This window comes from Hippoglossus stenolepis, chromosome 5, assembly GCF_022539355.2.
Source record: "Hippoglossus stenolepis isolate QCI-W04-F060 chromosome 5, HSTE1.2, whole genome shotgun sequence".
NCBI lineage: Eukaryota > Metazoa > Chordata > Actinopteri > Pleuronectiformes > Pleuronectidae > Hippoglossus > Hippoglossus stenolepis.
In genome coordinates, this window is record NC_061487.1 from 1,771,492 (window position 1) to 1,794,989 (window position 23,498).

Below are 23,498 nucleotides of genomic sequence, written 5' to 3' on the forward strand. Positions count from 1 at the left end.
TTATTTGAGTACACAGGACTACATAAACTTTTAGACAAGGAAATAGTCATATTTATGGCCATATTCAAGGCAAAGCCTATATAAAAAACATTATGCTGCATTAGCAGAACTCTGCAGAACATGTTGTTGAACTGAGAAGATAAATATTGTGCATTGAACAGATGCTGTTAAGATGAATTGATATCAATGTGCCTTTCTTTGTGTATATTTATGGATGTACATTGAGCCTTTAACAGAAATTGCAAAAAATGTGAACCTCACAAGTGGTTTTTTTGGAAGATATCAGGGTGGTAGATCTCGACTTACATTTGGAATTAAAAAAGGCTGGTGACCACTGATCTAACCCTTCAAAACACCCCTTAAACCCATAATGTATTCAGGACCTCCGTAAAAAACGAAGGGGTGGACAGAAATTCCTGAATGCTTTACGAACGGACGAAGCAAATCAACATTGTGAACGAACAGGTCATAAAAGTAAGAATGAAATCTTGCAAAATAACTATGTTTTTTTTTTATTTTATCCAGCGGAATATTTTATCTTAATCCACTAGCAAATGAAAAGGTCATTGAATCGCTGTGTCACTTTTATAAAGTTGGTTGGCTGCTGATGACATAGCGAGTGGTGTCCCAATTCCTAACCAATGGAAAGGAATTGGGGCAGGGCATAACTCCTCCATGTTAGCATTTCACTGGAGTGCTCCTAGGTAACTCCCCCAATCCCCTTGTGATTGTCCCCTAATGCTTTTTAGTTGAATATGTAGTTTTCCATTTAATGTTACAAAATGCTAAATTTACTTCTTTGTCACTATTTGTTTTGTGCTGCTTTATAGTTTTAACCATAAGTAATAATAACTATATTTTGTATAGCACTTATCTAAACGAGGTTACAAAGTGCTTCAAAAGTCAATGGCAAAAATGAAGAATCGATTGTAATAAAAGATATTCTGTTCAGTCTAATTTAAGAGCCAAATCATGACATAATAAGGTTGAGACCTTAAGCTTGTAGGGAAAACTTAAGGTAGCTATTCAATTTTTATAGTAATCTAACATTTCTAACACACTTTGCGGGGCTGCAAACACTACTCTTACGTACGTTGACTACCCTCTGCCGATCAAATTGTCTATTGCCAATCTATGGTACTAAATTTTAATTATAGATAACGCACAATTTCCCAAGGTCAAAATGGACCCTTCATGCATTCAATAATTATAAACATTAAATAAGCAGGTGACCGGTGCTCTGTAGAAGCAGTAGTCGGGACTTCCCTGAACTTTAAATAAAAAATGTATTAATTAATTAAAAATTATACGTAATAATAACTGTTTTTGATCAGAAACACTGAAGTCACATAAATCAAAACAATAACAACAATATAATAATAATTATTATTATTACTATTATTATCAGCCTGCCATGGACACGAGCAACAGTGTTTATCTGTCAAGAGCAGGAGAGCAGCTGCTGTTAAGCCAACACTTACACAATACAACCGTCTGACGCCCACACAAATAAGAAGTTCAAAGGTCAATCACACTCACACACTAAGATGCAATTAGAATTGTTTTGACACTGATCTAGGATACATACTCTTAAGAGATTAGGGCACTGAGAATGGAGAAACTGTGTATACAGCAACTGTTGCCTTGGTGATTCACAACTCATGGATTTAATGGTACTGAAAAACTTGAGGTGATAGGAGCTAGTGTCGAATGGGTTTTGGGGAATTAATGCTCAAATCAGGTTGGCTCATCAGCAAATGCCTGGCATTATGCCATGAGGATGATTCTCTGTACCAGTTCTTTTTAATACCATCAATCCTGTGAGTTTTTCTCAACACTCACTGGCCCTGACACCACCCTGGACTATACTTAAACACACAGATCCTTCACTCTGTGACCCCCCCCTGCTTGCTTGCTGAAGTCGTTTATTGTATATTAGAAGCATTTGATTAGTAGCTGCCCTTCTCAAGGTGAATGCTCAGTTCCCATATTGGTAGACTTGTCCACAGATACAGTACAACTGATAACTGTGGTCACTCTTGCAGCTCTGATCGCAGCAAAACCTCAGATGGCCTGCATGGTAACTAGCACCTAGTTAGGATGCCTTGCATTGTTAGCACAGCCGTGTCATTGTGTTTGTAGCTCAGACAAAAATCAGGTGCTGCCATGCACTTTATGGTTAGACAGCATCATGATTGCCAGATGTTGATATTTACAATGCACAATATGTAGCTTCTCAGTTCCACATCATGTTCTGCAGAGGAGCTGCTACTGCAGCACAAAGTTTTTACATATAGGCTTTGATTTGAATATGGCCACAAATATGATTGTTGCCTTGTATGAAAGAAGTCCCTTGTACTCCAATAAATACCAGTACTACACAGTATGAAGCCGTGCATCATCCGCTCTTGCAAATAATTCACAATAAAAAAACCTTTTTAAACAAGGGAATGGATTCCATTAACAGAAACGCTGGAGTGTTTTTATTTTGAAAAGGCATACAGAAAGTGTTGCAACCATTTGTTTGTGACATAAATTCATCAGATAAACATTAAAACTCAGGTAAGATCATTTTATCTGTTTATTCTGCTGTGAACCACAATGTTTATCTGTTTATGACACAAATGTACTTGCAACACTTCCCGAACCCGTTTCAAAGTAAAAGCACTCCAGCGTTTCACTTTCGGAACCCACTCATTTGTTCCAACAGGGCTTTGATTGTTATCGACAGACCGGAAGATTCGCATCTTCATACCGTAGAGTCCTGACATTTAGTTTAGTACATAAACCAACTTGTTGTTGAAGGAAATGCAGGAGATAAACCTGCAACTCCACCACCAGTAGCGGACACACAGTGCGTGTGAAAAACAGACAACCGACACACAGCTGATCTGCGGCGCGAAGACAGCCAGTGAGTCCAGAAAGTGGGGGATCGACCGTGAAGACTGGGAGATCGACCGGTAGATCGAGATCGACCGGTAGATCGCAATCGACGGGTTGGTGACCACTGGTTTACAGTATGCTCTGAAACATGTCACAGTGTAGAAAAAGGGAAAATTTGCATTACCAACCAAGTGTAATTTTTACATCACTGCCAATCGGAGTCGATGAAAACCGATTGCATTATCATTTGAACAAATGAATGTTGTTTGTACCCTTCACAACTAATGACAAAAGTCAGATGTTATAACCAGTGTTTTTTAAATGTAACAATGGCTGAAGCTCTTGGCAAAAGAACCACATTCAGCAACACAGAAAACTTAAAGCACATTTAACTGTATAAGAGTGATTTCGCATATTTTACCCATTTCTCTACACTGTTTCATGCTGTCATGACTACAGACCATTTTCAAAGAAAAACACATGTTTTAAAAATCCTGTCCTACCTTTCAGGCAACCACTAGTTATTAGTTTATTTATTTCTGTTCAGTATGAAAATCAACTTGCACCGACTTGAAACTTCCTGAAAAGTAAAATATTATTTACAGTTACAGTTCATTCTTGGCACGGTAGACAGTGTCATCCTGTGGCAGGACAGTGATGAACAAGACTAGAGGGAGGGTTCAGTTTTTTTCTAGTGTACTGACCTTAACGAAACTAAATTTATGAAATTAATTAACCCTATGAAAAAAGTATAAAATAATCATCAGGAAAACAGTTAATGAGACTCTAAGTCATTTACACCATGTATTTTTTCTAAATGTCTGCACCTCCTCCTAGTTACTGCTGCAGCAATTCGAGAACTTGTGAATATCGCGAGAACTCTGAATGTCGGGGCTTAAGGACACTTGGATAACAGCACAGGAGCAGCATGGAGGCATTTTTTGTTTCTTTTCAGTTGCTTTTTTACGTGGTCGCCAGTTACTTCAATTGTATTGGATTCAGCTACAACACTGTTTACCCCTGAGACTCCAAACATGTTTTGTTGACTCAAACACTAACCCCCATTGGCATAGTGGTGAGTAGATAATGAGTGAATTTTCGTTTTTGGGTGAACTATCCCTTTAACACCTCTAAATCTTATAATATAAACTTGTAGGGTATTGTAGAGTCATTCAAGTGTTTTATAGTTCTGTTTAGCCTCTCACAGTACTAGATTAAAGAAAATGCCAGAGAATGATCCTGGCCTATACTAGCATGCTAAAGAAGGCCACAGTGAATTGAGACACAACTTATTAATTTATGTTTAACCCAAACCACTGTCTTCCATTAACCTTAAACCTATGCCTTACACAAAGCACATTTGTTGCTTTAAACCTAACCAGACAGACCTCGAGATAAGAACCCCAGTCTCTGGTGCAAGAGTCTCTTTAATCACCCAATAACCACTCTAAGCACTTCACGTCACTCTGCTTCTATTAATAAATGTAGCACTTCATTCAACAAATACATTTCCCCTCAACATGATCCAGCCAGTAATTGTGTTTCCAAGAAAAATCATATTTTCTGTCGTAGTTTAGTTGTAGTACTTGATTTGTAGGAGGCAGGTTGCCTTTTAAGGAGAAAGAAGAATTAATAGATGAACACAAGTTTCAAATTAAGACTTTTTAGACCATTTGAATGTCATGAATTTTAATACTAGTGTCTAAATGAAATGCTTCAAGAAAGAGAGAGGGAGCCCCCCTCTCTATGTCTCTCTCCCTCCTCAGATGGAGAGACAGAGAGACAGAGAGGGGTGGTGGTGAAAGGGAGGATTTCATAAACAGAAGAATCCAGAAAATGTTACAGCGAAGATTCATGGAGGCTGGCACAGCATGACACGGAAATAAAACACAGCCACAATGGTCAGTTCATTTTCTACCATAACATATGTTGCACAGCAACATACTATATTCCTGTCCAATTCACATGTGCCTCCCTGTGTAAAACCTGTTAGGAAAATGGTTTATTTTCACCAATAGATAGAACTTTTTGTTTGTTAGAACTCCTTCAGTTCTCAGACTTCACAGCTATACCAGGCTAACCCCCTCCTCTTAAACTGAGCCTGACTCAGCTCTCTTTCTCCAACATGCAAAATCCACCTGCCAGACACTCTAAAGCACACTAATTAACATATAGTTAATCATTTATTCTAAAACCCAAAATGTTAGTGGCATTAAGAAAAGGTCAAATTTATCAAGAACAGCACCAAAGCCTTTCTATCTCAGTGTCTGAGTGACCTGGTTAAAAATAACCTCCATCCAGGGATTGTTATCAAGGCTCCACCTTGTCCTGCTTCATATTTTTAGAATTGCACTGGTGCCCAGTAAGAACAAATCCAACATAAAAAGATCTATGGGTCAATCTGAAATCTGAAAATGATGAAGTGGCAGCATGTGGAGGTAACACTTCTAATCAACACCCACACCTCCAAGGCCAGTACAGCAGGGACACTGTCTGCAGCAAAGTTTAACATAAAAGATCAGAGATCTACAAATACTGAGCCGACACATCTTTACTTGTATGTCTGATAATGTTGTCATCACAGATTTATTTTGCCAGCATCCCTGGCCTCTATACAAAAACAATTCTGGTGCTTATTTAGTTTTTTGTTAAACTTTCAAACAAAGAAATCTGCGGCTGTATTTTTAGCTGAAGATTTTTTCGACTTGCTTGCACCAGATGGATCAAAAGAGGGGCAAAAGACAAAAACAATAGGAGCTATACATTGGCTTCACAATTTGCATTTCTTGTGTCATACAAGTACAGCAAACTGACTGGGTAATACTGCTAATCCTAAAGCCTGCTCTCATGAGCTGTATGATCCTACTTATCACAAAATTTCTTTGATAGTGAAGAAAACTTGGTTGGTTTTTGTTCTTGGCGATAAAGAAAATAACATCCTCAGAAAGTGTAAGTCTCCCTGAATCTTAAATGTATGTGCATGTGTGTGATGACTCAAAGCACAAATACAAATTTTGAAACAAATCAGGGTAAATTCTGGGTAAAATACCTTAACTGCCTCCATGAGCTGCTTGTCTCACCCCCTGCTGGTCATGTTGCTGAATGGGAAAATTCATTGTGCCAAATAAAGTAACTTGAAGTTTTTCTTGAGAACACCATGCACCTGGCCCTTTCACCTCATGCAGTATCCCGTGGAACTGATCTCCTGCAGCTATTCTATACATTAGGATACAAATGTCGAAAGTCTGGCACTATCAAACATGAGTTTGTAGTCAAATATGCCACATGCTTCATACTAAGTGCGATCTGACCATTTGCACAACCTCTCATCTAAAACACCAATTGTCTAATCATAGATCAAAAATTGTACCTTGCATGGCCAGGTTCCACTACACGAGTTCTGAGGGGTGTGTGATTTGTTTAGCCTTTTCACCATGAATACAAGCACAAGTGTACAAAATGTAACAGTGTATTTATCTTCTCTTACAGAGGCTATAAACATGCCTGGCGAACAACCTACAGTAGTAACCTAACATTACTTTGAGGCCAAGCACCTACTGTGTTGGAGTCAGTCCAGGGTGGTATGTCAAAGTTTAGGCTGCTCTTTATTGGATTTGGGGAATTTTACACTCCACCAAACTCATTACCTGAGGTAGCACCACATTAACTCATTGGTTAGCTCTTGTTTACATGAAGTGCATACTGACAAACAAACTGTACAATACAATTAATAAAGCTCAAATCTGACATCTGCTTGTCCAAGTGCCATTTGCCGTTTTTTTTTATGCTCAAAACAGATTTAACATGCTTGTACAATCATCCTGTGCATTACATACAAACTACTACAGTGAAAAGATGTATATAATGTACATACTCAGCATTTTTTTAAATTTAATTAAAAATAATTGTATTATTCAACTGCCTTTTTATATTTCTTTATTCTCTTGTCTACCTCATTCGGATTTGCGCATTCACTGTTGTAACAACTGAATATCTCTGGTGTGTCGATAAAGTTGTATTTTATCTTATCATATCTATAATCAGCACCACTGCACTGAGGCACATTACCCTGCTGGTCAACAAGTGACTCTGCTCCTCTGATGTTTTCTAATCATCACACTTTGAACTGATCTTTACAAAAACCTGCAGAATTCATATTAATGTTCTTGGATAAACGGGGTGTCGCTTCTTCTGCAACAATGAAGTTAAAACACTGTGTTGCATCATAATCTGGGGGAAGAACTTCTGTCTGCAGGAGTTAAAATGACCTGAACGATCCGGAGTCATGATCCGACATCATCGATTAATAACTAAATAGATGTGATTATCAGTTTGTGTGTGAGGAGGGACAGAGACGAGCGGGGACACACACTCACACAAACTGATAATCACATGTATTTAGTTATTAATCGATGATGTCGGATCATGACTCCGGATCGTTCAGGTCACTTTAACTCTGATGTCCTGTCTGTGCACGTCACGTTACATCTCTCGTTGTGTAGCAGGTTTAAAGGTGTGTCTCAGAAACTCTAGAGAATCCAAAGAAACACAAAGCAAATGTGGCAAACGTGGTCTTATAATTATTCAATGGTGGTGAACCCGCTGAAACTATAAACGTAGCGGAATACATGATAATGTTCAGTCACTGCATCGATGCAGAGTCGTCCACCTCTCTGCAGGAGCCCAAACATTAACACATGTGCTGTGTGCGCCCACCTAACCTGATGTGGCTGTAACTCTATTCCAGCCACATGATCATATGGTATAGTGCCGCGACGCTATTCTCATTATCATTGGCTGTTGGCGTTGTCTGTCAAAACATGGACGGGATGAGTTCTATCTACGATATATCGATGTGTCTTAAATTTCTGTCGAGGAAAAGTCATATCGCGATAATTATCAATATTGTTTTATCACCCAGCCCATATTACATAATTTCAGTTTAGTATAACCATGTTCTTCTGTCCAGCTGGTAAATTATATATTATTATTATTGTTATCATTTCAATTTTTATTATGTTCAAAATTGTACTATTGCTTTGCTTTTGTGCATTAACTAATTTTAAAGTTTTTTCTTTGTTTGCAGGCTTTTACTATGAAACAGAACAGGAAGTGCGTTAGTGTACTTTAACAGGCATACTAAAAAAGGCCAGCTCCTTCCTAGTCAGTTCCCCAGTCACACTGTTGTATAACTTGACTTATAAGGTGGTCAGAGTGGTCAACACTAGATTTTCTCAAGCAATGACAAAACAGTACTAAAAAAATATTTGAATCATGTTTCATTCTGGTAGTAGTAGTTATAATGAGTTGACAGACTGTTCCTATATCACTAAGCACCACATGACTGGCTCTGTAAGTGTGTGTGTGTGTGTGTGTGTGTGTGTGTGTGTGTGTGTGTGTGTGTGTGTGTGTGTGTGTGTGTGTGTGTGTGTGTGTGTGTGTGTGTGTGTGTAAGGACCCCTGTGAAGTGGGGACTTTCTGGTTAATCTCCAGCTGGCCAATAAGCAGCTTAACTGTCACTGGAGTGCAGCAGGCTAATTACTAGTTTGTAGGCAATATGGTTCAGAGCCACACAATGAAAATAACCTCTACATTAATACTCATGTTAAAATAGATGGGATTATTGAAGTTAGGTCTTTGAGTTGTGACAGTTTTATTTAACAATACTAAATATGTCATATACTTGAATGTTTCAAAAAAGAGTTTCTGTTTTCTAGGTTGTATATAATCAGTGTTGGTTTGTGTGCCTAAATTTAACCGTGGAGGGGAAATATAATGTGGGCATAAAAGATCTGCAGCTGTCTGAGAGTGTTCATTGACCATGTGTGTGAGACTCTAACCTGTTGGACCAGTGGGCAGACTGTGCACTTATAGAAACTGTGTCATTAGGTTAACCCTTCATGGAGAACCTTGAAAGTTAAGCTGCATGGGAAGGTAAGGAGACATAGAGCAAATGGTGAACTGATGGTTTAATCATACCACAACCTGTTCATAACATTACACATGCCCCACAGGTAACATAACAGAGGAGTCAGTCATCAGCACTCTCATTATATAGAGATCCACTGAAAACCTGCAAAGACAGTTTAGTCCAGAACCTATTCTTTCATTAACTTCTTAGATTAAGTTTGTTCACATACAGTGTCTTAAAGTTGCAGTGTGTAGCATTTAGTGACATAAAGTGGTGAAGTGTCATGTTGCAGCTGAACACCCCTCACCTCATCCTCCCCTTCCAAACATGAAAGAGAACCTGTGGTAACCTTCAGTTTTCATAAAAACTCAAAGGGTGTTTAGTTTGTCTAGTTTGGGCTACTACAAGAAACATTCTGTCTGCAGCTCCAGAGAGCGGCAGAAGAGAGGACATGGAAATACACATTGCAGCCTTTTTTTCGACTTTAAACCACTGATATATCATCTTAGGGGGACCAATACCTCAAATTCAATCCCTGAAAGGTGTAAAATATGGGTCCTTTAATCTTGTGATTCAGTCAATTTAGACTGCTATACCCTTAAACACAGATTATTTAAAGATCTGGGTTAACTGTCAGGTAAGGACTGAACAAAATTGGACTTGGGACCCCAGTCCAAGTGATTCATCACACACCTCACTGACAAGATGGCACTGGAGTAATTGGCACCAGCACCTCAAACACCATGCTGTTAGCTCACCTGGATTGGTTTTTCAAATATATGACACATGAACGAGACCCTCTGAAAGAGACATGACTGACAAGTCTGTATACAGTATATAAACTGAATAATATCTCCATGGAAACTGATGTAAAGTGGCAATAAACTAAATAATATTCTTGAAATGAAAACACTGATTGAAGTTTAATGAATCAGTGATCTCCTCTGTCCTCCTCCCCCTGTTGCTGATGTGGATTCACCACGGAGGTCATGCTGCTGATATAAAGATAAATGAAGGTAGAAGTCTACACAAAGATTTAGATTATTCATTTGCTTGATTCACGAAATTCACTAGCTCACCAAGCATGCGGTGGTTGTATAAAACAAACTGTGATGGATGAAAGCTCCGTAGTGTGAGACTCAAAACGTACCTCACAAAGGTCTGTACACGCACGCACACACACGCACACACACGCGCACACACGCACACACTTACTTAGATGTTAGTTGCGTTAGGATGCATGGCTGCATATACAGTCCTCACCATCACTCCTGTCTTTCTGTCCCTTTCTGTTACCATGGCTTTGGTCTTACAGGCAAAAGGCCTAGAGAGTAATCCTCTTATAATCTCTCTTACCTGAACCATCTGCATCATGCAGACACTACCAGAGGTGGAGAGGAGGCCAGGGAGAGAGAGAGAGAGGAAAAGAGACAACAACAGTGGCATACACTCAGTTTACAGGTACAGGTACTCATGTACACCGATATAAAACTAATGCTAATCTAACAAAAAAGGTCAGGATGTTCAGTTTGTGCTGCAAATGTTTTAAGGAGATGTTGATTAAGATTTGTGATCATGTTGAAAGCTGCATGACAAACAGTATCATCCTTCGGCCATGTGTGGCATACAGATCCACCGAACGCTATGAAAGCTATGTTTGGGGGTGCCCCCGCAAAACTGCCAAATTTCAGCTAATTTGGCCTCATTTTAGAAAGGCCATGAGACAAAATGAGCGGGGGTATTACTAATTGTCTAAACTTCAGGTTGTGACTGATCAAGTTTCATAGAAGAATGTGATCAAGCATGAGCGAGATGAGGGGCAGAGCTTCTGAGATACAAAGTTACTAAGTTAATGCAGGCTCAACATTTCCTGTAAAGGCTTTTCAAAGCAAAAGCCTTTAAGGGAATTGGCTACTGGAATTTCAACAGTTAAAGCTGCAGGACGAATGCTGACAATAAGAACCAACAGATCAATGGCTAAACTTCCCTGTAGATACACTTCTTGTTGGAAGACGAGACAGACTGGAGGTCAGCACAGGGCTGAAGAGCTTTTTTAGCCAGTGCAATATACGATTACTGCAGTAGCTCTGTCATTAGGACAACACACAGTTATGAGTCACTCTGTACAGAACTTCACTGCATGGACACACACTATACTCTAACTGAGTCAGAGTTCAAGTAGGTAGAACTTTGAGGTTGGATAATAACAGTTATCCAGTTTCAGTCTTGCTTTTTTAAGGTTCCACCCGTGTGCACTTATGATTGATTACTATTTCAATTTACAACAACAGTGCCTGTTGTGAACCTTCCTGTTTGGAAGGGGCTGTTTTCTTGCCCTGTGCTGATGCTCCCCAGATACCTCAGAATTATTCCTTGGCATTAGTGCTTCCTCAAACAGGCCTAAAATATACAATTACTTTTTATTGTTTGTGTCCTAGATGTTGTGTGCAGAGCTTTTTATAAACAGTGGATGTAGAGTGAAGTTAGAAAACGTTGTGTTCATCCTACCTGATTTATCTGCAATTAAGATCTTAATGTTTCAATGTTTTTCATAAAATTAAATTTTTCTGAATTTTGTTTAAATTATTTTTAATTTGATTCCTGTACGTGATTTATATATCATTTTATATATTATTAAGTTTGAATGACTTACTTTACTGCTGTAATTTTTTCATACATTGCATGGGGGCTATTCCTATTAAGCTACGATACAATCTTTAGCTCACAACTTTTCAAATGTAAATGGTCTAAATGGTCTGTATTTATATAGAGCTTTTCTAGTCTTATCAAATTATCAAAATTATCTGGTGTTGATTTTGACCCGCGGTTTTGACCCCAGTTGTTGATCAATGCTACCGATTATTCAAAGACGTAGAAGATATGTTGAAAATGGTCCACGGACTGACTGTCAGCACTCTGCCCTGCCCCTACTGACTGCAACAGATTGCTTGTTTATATGTTTTATTAATATAGAACATAATGCATATCCAAATTGCACCAAACTCTGCACTGTACTTCTTCAGACAATTTACAGAAATGCCATCCCCCATTCTGAAACTCGCTGGGACTCTTCACTGTCTTTCTCTCTCTCCACGCTCTCTGAGTCTCTTCCCTCTTGTCCTGATACTAAAATACGCATTCGCGCAGGAGAGTTTTCTGGATGGGAGGGGGAGTGAGCTGTCTGCTGTGAGAGGGGCATGAGAAGAGAGCGAGAGAAGTGAAACTCAGAGAATTTCCTGCTGACGGCTTAAAACATTCACGTGACAATTTATACTCGATGGTCACAATGTAGTCATTTTAAACATTGCACTTGGTAAAAGCCACGATAAATCGAGTATATTCGATATATCGCCCACCCCTACTTAAAGGTAGGGTTGGTCATATGTTTCTGAAACGTATCTTATCTGTTGAAATCCTCTTCCCGTCCAGTTAGCCATCAATAAATATAGTAGTCTGGGAAAAAAAGAAAATAAGCTAGTGTCTGTGGCCCTTAGAGGACTATAAATATGACCAATCATTTTATTCTGACCAAATGAAAATGGTTGGTTGGATCACATGATTTTTTTTACAACACACAGAAACCGGTGTCAGCTCTTATCACCACAAACTCTCATGACATCTCCGTCGGTGTCTTCTATGTATGTCACATTTATTTTTGCGTCTGTCACGCGTTAGAGGCGTCATCCTAACCCCCACTCACTTGCGATGAATCCAGCAGGTGATCCCCTGCTGTGTTCACACACGGACTTCTCCTGGATTTCTACAGACTTAAACTATAGGAGGCCAGGCAGAGAAAGTCCACAGAGAGTGCCTAGCATCTTACCTGGACATTTGCATTGACACATGCACGTCCTCCGGAGAAAATACGAAGGAACTGCGGAGTTCAGTGCATGTCTGAAAGCAGCTTAACTGACATGCCTGCCTGCACACAGCCTGCCAGTGCTCTAACTGTGTCTTCACAAGCCAGAGCGACATACACTACTGAAGCAGAGACAATAGTCTGAAGTTAGCAAGCGAGTCAGCTTCAAGCAGTGTGGGTTCATATGAGCATAGTTTTGACAAGAGGGCTGATGGGGGGAATCTATCTGAACATGCAAATTCACCACTAGATGTCACAACATTCTGCATACTGAACCTTTAAAAGGTGAAGTTCTCAATAAAACATCCTTTCAATTAGTTTGGCATTTGTTTTGATTAATATTAAATAAAATAAATGGAACAGAGTTGTTCTGATTATTATTATTAAGTTTGGAGAATCATGTGATTCAAGTCAACTTTCAAAAGTGTCAAGGGGGTGTAACCACCACGTGACAGGAAATTATATAACAGAGAAGGGCCCATGATGAGCTAACTGCTGCATGCAAAGGTTAGTAACTCTCCTTGAAAAAAAAATTGATAATTTGATGTTTTTTACAGAATGGTCAGGTGTGCTTTGGTTAAATGTCGAATGGTATGACCCCAGGAAAACATTGATCAATTAACTAAATTGTAAGCATTTCTTTAAGAAATCTTCACACCAACGCCGTGCGCTTAGACAAGTGTCCATGATAATGCCTGTCAAATGGTGTAACTGGTTACACCAAATGGTGTAACTGGTTACACCATTTGACTCCTGATATCTGTAGTTTATGATGCTGAATAATGTTGTAATATGAACTTATTTACCAAGTGCAACGTTTTGTAAGTGTTAACAATCCTCAGCTGGCAGGCAGACCTGTAAGAATTAGAATAAAGTGCTCCATGTTCAGTGATAATCCATCCTCAGAAACAGGTCAGGTCTACCTCAATCATGAAATTCAAACCCAGTTCACACAGTGACTGTTTGGCTTCCCTCTTAATTGCTCTTATTTGTTCTTTATACAAACAAGCAAACCAAGGGCAACACTATGCTCCTCTTCCAGGAGAGAATGCCTGACAAATGTGTATGAAACATAAAAACAATATCATGTCTTCGACTCTATATGATGGCAGACTTTTTACCCCTAATTCAATTGTGACAGTATATATGTCAGCGGTTCGATACCAGTCTTCCCCATTCCGAATGCCGAAGTGTCCTTGGGCAAGATACTGAACCCCAAATTGCCCCTTCTCATAGAGATCAGTGCTGCACATACTGTACATGTAAATGTACTGCATGAATGTTTGTGTGAATGGGTGAATGTAAAACTGTACTGTTAAGCGCTTTGAGTGGTCATCAAGACTAGAAAAGTGCTATATAATTTAAGAACATTTACCATATTCATTTTCTGATGAGATCAGACAAGTCATTCAAAAAGTTTTCTTCTAACATAATGCAGCCATCTTACCATTTGTTTAAGAGTTTTCAGTGTGGGACAGTGGCCTACAGTTAATCCTTACTTGATACAGGACATGTTTTAGCCAGCACAGTTCAGGCTAAAGATATTCCAGACCTCAAAACACAACTGACCATGGGAGAACATGCTTCACAACACCCTCTCTCTAAAGAGCCAAAGTCTTTAACTCTCATTATTAAAACTTTAATGGTCCACACTGCCGCGCATGTGTGTGTGTGTGTGTGTGTGTGTGTGTGTGTGTGTGTGTGTGTGTGTGTGTGTGTGTGTGTGTGTGTGTGTGTGTGTGTGTGTGTGTGTGTGTGTGTGTGTACTAATTGGATGTTTGTCTAGTTTTTTAAGGAAGTGTACTCCTCCAGAGGAAGTCATTAACTTCAAAGGATTGTGTGTGCGTGTGTAAGAGAGCGAGATGGATAGAGATGGACATTTTGGGGCGACAGAGCTGGTGTGCTGTTTAAAAACACGCATAATAAAACACAAAAAACATTTTTAAAAAGCTATACTTTAAGGCAACGATAAAATTGTGTGATAATTTGTCAAACGTGGCCTGGTGCTGCCTCACTCTCAGGGATGGCCTCTTCCTCCTCCATACGTTGTAGTTCCCCCACAGTCTATTCTGGCTCATTTAATAGACTTTGAATTTAGTATTCTTCACTATCTATCGAATTATTGTCTTGTAGATGTTGTTCTAACCGTTTGAGTTTGACCAGGATGTTTTTATTCCACTGTCCCCTTCACGCTCCGACTATACACAAAAATGTGGAGGTGCATGTTGTAGTTCCAGCACATAGCCAGGGAGCTGGCCAAAGTCCACCTGTGATGTCAAAATCGTCATCTGGCGGACTTTTGTCAACAAAAGGTTGAGCAACAGGGTGGGAAATTAAACATTGCTTATCTTCATATACTATCGATATTGTAACAATACAAAGCGGGTTGAAAGTTGGCTGAGTTCCTGTTTAATGATGACATGAGATACACACATGAAAAGTAACAGAAGCAGTAAATATAAGAAAAATAGAAAGCTTCAGAGAGAAGCTTAAATTCTGGCCCGACTTTTGCTTTTGGACCACAAACCAATTGCACTACAATTCGGTTGGAATTAAAACACATTAAAAGTCTCAAGCCATTTGTTTGGTCCAAAGTTTGACTGGCAGCTTCCACATCAACCTCAACATACCATACAGACTGGACAGGCTCATCAGCATGGCCAAATTAACCTCCTTCATTCTGTCTTAGCCCAGTGGCAAAAAATGTGCTCCTATTTGACCTCCTACAGCTGAAAGGATTAGATCATTAATTGATTAGTCGATTGACAAATTATTTGGCAAGAATTTTGACAAAATAAATTTGTTGGTAATTACAATAACTTCTAAATACATTTTAAGTGCTTGAAAATACAATCATCGCTAAAGTGTGCATTATCAAGACAGCCGATATATACAAATAAAATGGTCAAGTTGTCATATTCACATTTAAGGTCTATTGATTGACTCACAATATAGGTCGTGATTGAGGATATTGGTAGTGGATCATGATGGTGGATTGTGATCGTTGTTGCAGTCGATCATGATCTTTTGAGTTTGACTGTTGGTCAAACAACAAAACACAATCTGAACGCGTTCACTTGGACTACAGGGATTAATGTTTCACCAGTTTCTGATCTTGTATATATATCTATCAATTATTTAAGAAAATCACATTCAGAAGTATCGAATATGAAAATAAATGTTGGTTGTAGCCTTTCAGCACACTGTTAATGGAATGATCCTACCTATGTCTGAGGTTTTCTTTGAGTTCATTACCCATGACTACTAAAATGAAAGCAATCTTATAACAAAAAGCCACAAAACTGGTAGAGGAGGAGGAGTTGAATATCAACTATTCAACTAGAAAAGTTGATATTCTATTGCAGTAGTGCACATTTCTATCAACCTCCATCCAATCATGTAGGACCAGCTGACGTGGAGTAAACTTGTGGCTTTTGAGGACTTAGGGTGTCTTGGCTCCGATCATAATCCTGCCTTGTATGCCAGACTTTGTTTGAACCACACTGAATAGGTGTGTTATGAAAGCATGCATGATCTCCTACTGGCAGCCTGCCGTTTCCAGGCACTAAAGGAATGAAGTAAAGCACACATTTAGTGTGGGGACAATCCAACCTGACCATATTCACCATAAATTGAACTTACTTCAATGTGCCAAGACTCCTGACAATGCAGATGCATCAGCATATGGCTCCACTCAGCAGAAATCTGTCTAACTTGAGTAAGTCATGGGATAACAGTAACTTACTGCAGCTGAACTGTCTACTTTCACAATGACAAAGCCCAACTCTTCAGAGCTGCTTTTAAATTGCATTTTATATTTCTCGTCATTAACACTATATAAATAAGATGTATCATTAATGTAATGTCCTCCCTTCTGGCCCCATACAGATGGGTGACATGATGTGAGCAAGTCGTTTCACCAGAATCCTCCAAAACAACTTCAGTGGCCCTTGACATAAATTCCCCCATCGCGAACAACTCTACCAAACAGCATTCTTCTTGAAGCTACTCCATTCCCTCATCTGTATGTTAATGCTGGGGGTGGAGAGAGCACTGTCTAACATGTCGCTCCTTAGAGGTTCAGCTAGCCTGTGATCTGGAGACAGAAGGCCATGGTGTAGGACTCCTCATTTTCAACAAAATCATTCAGTGAGTTGTCAGCATCTGTATTCACGTTGTTTCCGTTCATTAGTTATTGTATATTTCATTTTTTACTTTAATTATCAATTATTACTTTAATACTAGAGAATGAATACTTAACTATTTGTTGCCCCCCCCCTATACACATACTTTTCTTGTTCAATGGATCAGAATGTGATGCAAATGCACACCATGTATCTGTATTAGTATCATATTGTTAAAATCGTTCAATCAAATGATCGAACTGAGTGTGAATGAGGATGAGAATGTGGGTTTGAGTTAGAATGAGAGAAATGTGCCTCCAAGCTGAGTACAGACATGACAAGCATACCTAATAAAATCCAGCTTGTTTGTTTAACTTGTTTGTTTAACTTTTCCACTTTTTACCATTTTGTTTTACATTACAGCCAAAACCATCTTGATGCGTTCTGTGTACAAGGACAGGGTTGAAATGAGTGGCTCCATCTTGCTTTATGAATGAACACAATACATCTTGAATGAGATGAGAATCAGATGAGTGAGTACAGTGTCTGCCCTCTGGTCTGTATCCGTTTCATGCAACTTGTTAGCTCAGGCCTGATCATTAGCTGAATTAGGTCCTCAAACAGTGAGAGGCCTCAAGTGGCACAATGGACTTACTGTTGTGTTCACTTGGCTCTGAGTGGGCAGAACAGAGAGTGTGCTCTTGTGGTTTGTTTCATTCCCACAGTCAGCCTGACAGGGTTGGTTTTTCTCACCTACTAGTGCAACATTTGGATTCCACCACCTTCCCCTTTGGAACATAATCAAAGGGGGGCTGTGTGTTTGTCTCTAAGGGCAGAGTACTACGAATGCATGTGCTCTATTTCAAAGCTATGCCCAGAATGCTGTCACTCCATCTGGAGACTGACATCTTGTCAGATGTCATAACATTGGGGGTAAGAGGATGCAGAGGGGCTGCAGATTTGATATATTCAGTATTAATTAATTAATAAATTAATAAATTTGTCTACAAATGTCGATGGTTATGAGAAAGTCCATCACATGATAACACACCCTCTGTCCTTAACCCTCTCCAAGAGTAAGGACAAACTACCAAAAAACCCTATCAACAGGGATAAAAACATGGAAACCTCAGAGAGCCACATGTGAGGGATCTTTCTCCTATCAGGGACAGAAGTGCAATATATGTTGTGTGTAGCTGAACACATCAACAAAATTACAATATCTACAACTTTGATTAGAAAAAACAGTTTTTAACATAATTGAAAGATGTTTCAATGTTTAAAGTATTTATACATAAGAAAATGTCTAATAGAGACGAAGGGAGCAGCAATGACGAAATGGTAGAATATGTGTCTTATGTATTGTCCAAACAGTTTTTTCATTTACAGAGACAATCACTGAGGCTGCTGAGTGACAGAGACAAACACTGAGGCTGCTGAGTGACAGAGACAAACCCTGAGGCCACTGAGTGACAGAGACAAACCCTGAGGCTGCTGAGTGACAGAGACAAACACTGAGGCTGCCGAGTGACAGACACAAACACTGAGGCTACTGAGTGACAGAGACAAACACTGAGGCTGCTGAGTGACAGAGACAAACACTGAGGCTACTGAGTAACAGACACAAACACTGAGGCCACTGAGTGACAGAGACAAACACTGAGGCCACTGAGTAACAGACACAAACACTGAGGCCGCTGAGTGACAGAGACAAACACTGGGGCTGCTGAGTGACAGAGACAAACACTGAGGCCAGTGAGTGACAGACACAAACACTGAGGCCGCTGAGTGACAGAGACAAACACTGAGGCTGCTGAGTGACAGAGACAAACCCTGAGGCCACTGAGTGACAGAGACAAACACTGAGGCTGCTGAGTGACAGAGACAAACACTGAGGCCACTGAGTGACAGACACAAACACTGAGGCTACTGAGTGACAGAGACAAACACTGAGGCTGCTGAGTGACAGAGACAAACACTGAGGCCGCTGAGTGACAGACACAAACACTGAGGCCACTGAGTGACAGAGACAAACCCTGAGGCTGCTGAGTGACAGAGACAAACACTGAGGCTGCTGAGTGACAGAGACAAACACTGAGGCTGCTGAGTGACAGAGACAAACCCTGAGGCTGCTGAGTGACAGAGACAAACACTGAGGCTGCTGAGTGACAGAGACAAACCCTGAGGCCGCTGAGTGACAGAGACAAACCCTGAGGCCAGTGAGTGACAGAGACAAACCCTGAGGCCACTGAGTGACAGAGACAAAACCTGAGGCTGCTGAGTGACAGAGACAAAACCTGAGGCTGCTGAGTGACAGAGACAAACACTGAGGCCACTGAGTGACAGAGACAAACCCTGAGGCCAGTGAGTGACAGAGACAAACACTGAGGCCACTGAGTGACAGAGACAAACCCTGAGGCCGCTGAGTGACAGAGACAAACCCTGAGGCCACTGAGTGACAGAGACAAACACTGAGGCTGCTGAGTGACAGAGACAAACACTGAGGCTGCTGAGTGACAGAGACAAACACTGAGGCTGCTGAGTGAGAGACAAACACTGAGGCCGCTGAGTGACAGAGACAAACCCTGAGGCCAGTGAGTGACAGAGACAAACCCTGAGGCTGCTGAGTGACAGAGACAAACCCTGAGGCCAGTGAGTGACAGAGACAAACCCTGAGGCTGCTGAGTGACAGAGACAAACCCTGAGGCTGCTGAGTGACAGAGACAAACACTGAGGCTGCTGAGTGACAGAGACAAACACTGAGGCTGCTGAGTGACAGAGACAAACACTGAGGCTGCTGAGTGACAGAGACAAACACTGAGGCTGCTGAGTGAGAGACAAACACTGAGGCCACTGAGTGACAGAGACAAACCCTGAGGCTGCTGAGTGAGAGACAAACCCTGAGGCTGCTGAGTGACAGAGACAAACCCTGAGGCCACTGAGTGACAGAGACAAACCCTGAGGCTGCTGAGTGAGAGACAAACCCTGAGGCTGCTGAGTGACAGAGACAAACCCTGAGGCTGCTGAGTGAGAGACAAACCCCGAGGCCACTGAGTGACAGAGACAAACCCTGAGGCTGCTGAGTGAGAGACAAACCCCGAGGCCACTGAGTGACAGAGACAAACCCTGAGGCCAGTGAGTGACAGAGACAAACCCTGAGGCCACTGAGTGACAGAGACAAACCCTGAGGCCACTGAGTGACAGAGACAAACACTGAGGCCAGTGAGTGACAGAGACAAACCCTGAGGCCACTGAGTGACAGAGACAAACACTGAGGCCAGTGAGTGACAGAGACAAACCCTGAGGCCACTGAGTGACAGAGACAAACCCTGAGGCTGCTGAGTGACAGAGACAAACCCTGAGGCTGCTGAGTGACAGAGACAAACCCTGAGGCTGCTGAGTGACAGAGACAAACACTGAGGCTGCTGAGTGACAGAGACAAACACTGAGGCTGCTGAGTGACAGAGACAAAACCTGAGGCTGCTGAGTGACAGAGACAAACACTGAGGCTGCTGAGTGACAGAGACAAACACTGAGGCTGCTGAGTGACAGAGACAAACACTGAGGCTGCTGAGTGAGAGACAAACACTGAGGCCGCTGAGTGACAGAGACAAACCCTGAGGCCAGTGAGTGACAGAGACAAACACTGAGGCCACTGAGTGACAGAGACAAACACTGAGGCCAGTGAGTGACAGAGACAAACCCTGAGGCCAGTGAGTGACAGAGACAAACACTGAGGCTGCTGAGTGACAGAGACAAACCCTGAGGCCAGTGAGTGACAGAGACAAACCCTGAGGCCACTGAGTGACAGAGACAAACCCTGAGGCTGCTGAGTGACAGAGACAAACACTGAGGCTGCTGAGTGACAGAGACAAACACTGAGGCTGCTGAGTGACAGAGACAAACACTGAGGCTGCTGAGTGAGAGACAAACCCTGAGGCTGCTGAGTGACAGAGACAAACCCTGAGGCCACCGAGTGACAGAGACAAACCCTGAGGCTGCTGAGTGAGAGACAAAACCTGAGGCTGCTGAGTGACAGAGACAAACCCTGAGGCTGCTGAGTGAGAGACAAACCCGAGGCCACTGAGTGACAGAGACAAACCCTGAGGCTGCTGAGTGAGAGACAAACCCCGAGGCCACTGAGTGACAGAGACAAACCCTGAGGCCACTGAGTGACAGAGACAAACCCTGAGGCCACTGAGTGACAGAGACAAACCCTGAGGCTGCTGAGTGACAGAGACAAACCCTGAGGCTGCTGAGTGAGAGACAAACCCTGAGGCCACTGAGTGACAGAGACAAACCCTGAGGCCACTGAGTGACAGAGACAAACCCTGAGGCCAGTGAGTGACAGAGACAAACCCTGAGGCCACTGAGTGACAGAGACAAACCCTGAGGCCAGTGAGTGACAGAGACAAACCCTGAGGCCACTGAGTGACAGAGACAAACCCTGAGGCCACTGAGTGACAGAGACAAACCCTGAGGCTGCTGAGTGACAGAGACAAACCCTGAGGCCGCTGAGTGACAGAGACAAACCCTGAGGCCACTGAGTGACAGAGACAAACCCTGACAAACCACTTGACTCAGGCCAGAAGTCCCCTGCTCCATGAACAGATTTGAAACACTGCTCTCTCCACGCAGCGGAGAAGAGGACAGGACATGTTGGGGTGACAGGACTGCAGCAGACAGAGCCACTTCTACTAAGACAGAGGAGATGTCCAGTGCTCATGTAATAACAACCTAACCCCAGCAGTAACTATGACTAACCCAGGGTAGATGTGAACAATATGGAGACACAGACAGTTAGATATAAGGAGATGTAAAAGAACAACAAACAGTTTGAATTAACGTACATGATCGCCGCGGTGCTCTGCTCCTCTCCTCACTCCAACCTTCTCTTAATCCTAATGAGAGAAAAGTCGACGCTCCCGCGGGGAACGAGCCCCTGTACAGTCCCGAGCACAGCTCCTGTCCGTCGGTGTGTGAGTGAACTGTGTCCTGCTACTAAACACCCAGCGCTGCTTCGCGGAGCAGCTTCCCTCCTCCATGCAGTCAGCGGTGCAGCGGGCACTTCGACTGCGTCAAGCTGAGCAGCGTGCAAAACTTCCGGTCGGCACTTTCAGATGTAAATGTCAAACTGTTTCACCGCTACACTGTCGGGGTCCCTTACATCCGGGTAGGACTGGCTCCAGTGCCAAACTGGAACTATGGGAGGTGGGTAAATAACTAGCGGGAAATATGACATCCATCTATTTAGCAAATTTGCATCGACTAATAGCAAAAAAGTCATCAGAGGGATTTAGAATTAATAGGATATTATTGTACCTTCTGTAAACTGCTAATCGAAAAGGTATTTCATCTTCTTCATCTCTATGTATACGAGTATACTTTTGATGGATGTTCAGAATAACATATGCAGTTTAACTGTATAAACAATTTGGTTTCAGAATAAAAACATTAAATAATAACAAAATTATGAAAATTCCACATTCACAAGAAGAGATGGACTCCAATAGGCAGTACGATGTCTTCAGAATAAGAAGGGCAGCTTTCAGCAAGTGGTGTGTGGTAACGGGATCTGTTTCCACTGATTTGTTGAGGAACTCAAGGCGGGTCCTTTGTTCTTGTTCCTGCCTTTGTGTAAAATGTAGTCGTACAACCTCCCATTACCTCAGATGTATTTTAGCTAAGGCTATATATGTAATATATGTAATAAATGTCTGTATTTCACTTTTCCACAGCGCCAATCATCTTTTGGCTCCCATTGTTGAGAGTTAAATAGAAAAGGTCTTAATTGGGCCAATCTTTTCTAGAGAACCTTTTGAAATGGAGACGTTAAAAAAGATTGTTCCATCTAAGTTGTGCAAGACCACCATCTGCTGGACACTTCAAATGATATAGTGTAGTAGTCACCTCTATTAGGATCAGTTAATCAGTGCAGTTGGAGCACATGCTTGTATGTTCTATTAAATGCATGTCGAGTAAGTGACATTTACTGACTTAAGCAGTGGTATAGTACATTTGAAAGTTGTAAACATAGCTTAGCACATTTTACTTTAATTATTTTTCATATAACTATATATAGGAAACCCTTTAAAATTGTTAGATATATATTTTATATATATATTTCTTGCAGTGTGTACAGTGAGGAGTCAGTTTTCAGTTTGATAGACAGACGAAATAGATTAACCTGTTAGCTGTCCCTGATGGTAAAAATAGGGTTTGGTCCTATCCTATGCAGACAGCAGATTATAAACTTCAGCTTCAATGTTCAGTAAACCCAAAGTCTCAATATCCAAGGCAAGGCATTCACATTTACAACAATATTAACACAGACATTTGCTTCTGTACTTACCAGTGAGATGATTAAATATGATTGGGCTTAACACTGCACAGTGGTACGTGAAAAAGGAATTTGATTGTGGATCATGTCAGGGCCTAGTGCTGTCCCGCTCTTCATACTTCACACTCTTGATTTGATTTCTGCCATTGATATGATCATTGGGTCTTGTTCTGGGAGAATGGTGTGGTCTGTTCTCAAATCCACTAGCCACTGAGTATTGGTGTTATGTGATGTTAGCATTAAGAGCCTTGCATAGGGCCTCTTACTGGATGGCCCTCAACTTCCCATGTCCAGGTATCAAGTTCCCAACCCACCAACTTACCCTGCTCTTCACTGCAATTTTGGCCCGTACATAAGCTTAATGTTAACCCAAAACCACTA

At 41.3% G+C, this 23,498-nt stretch overlaps 1 protein-coding gene across 1 annotated transcript in view; it reads right to left on the reverse strand.

Annotated features, from left to right (window-relative positions):
- Nucleotides 1-21,885, reverse strand: part of ripor1 (RHO family interacting cell polarization regulator 1) — a 61,863-nt gene extending 39,978 nt beyond the window's left edge. The window contains exon 1 of the mRNA XM_047339901.1: nt 21,628-21,885. The gene's annotated coding sequence lies outside the window, so the exon portion shown is untranslated. The remainder of the gene's footprint in view (nt 1-21,627) is intronic.
- Nucleotides 21,886-23,498: the final 1,613 nt, after the last annotated feature.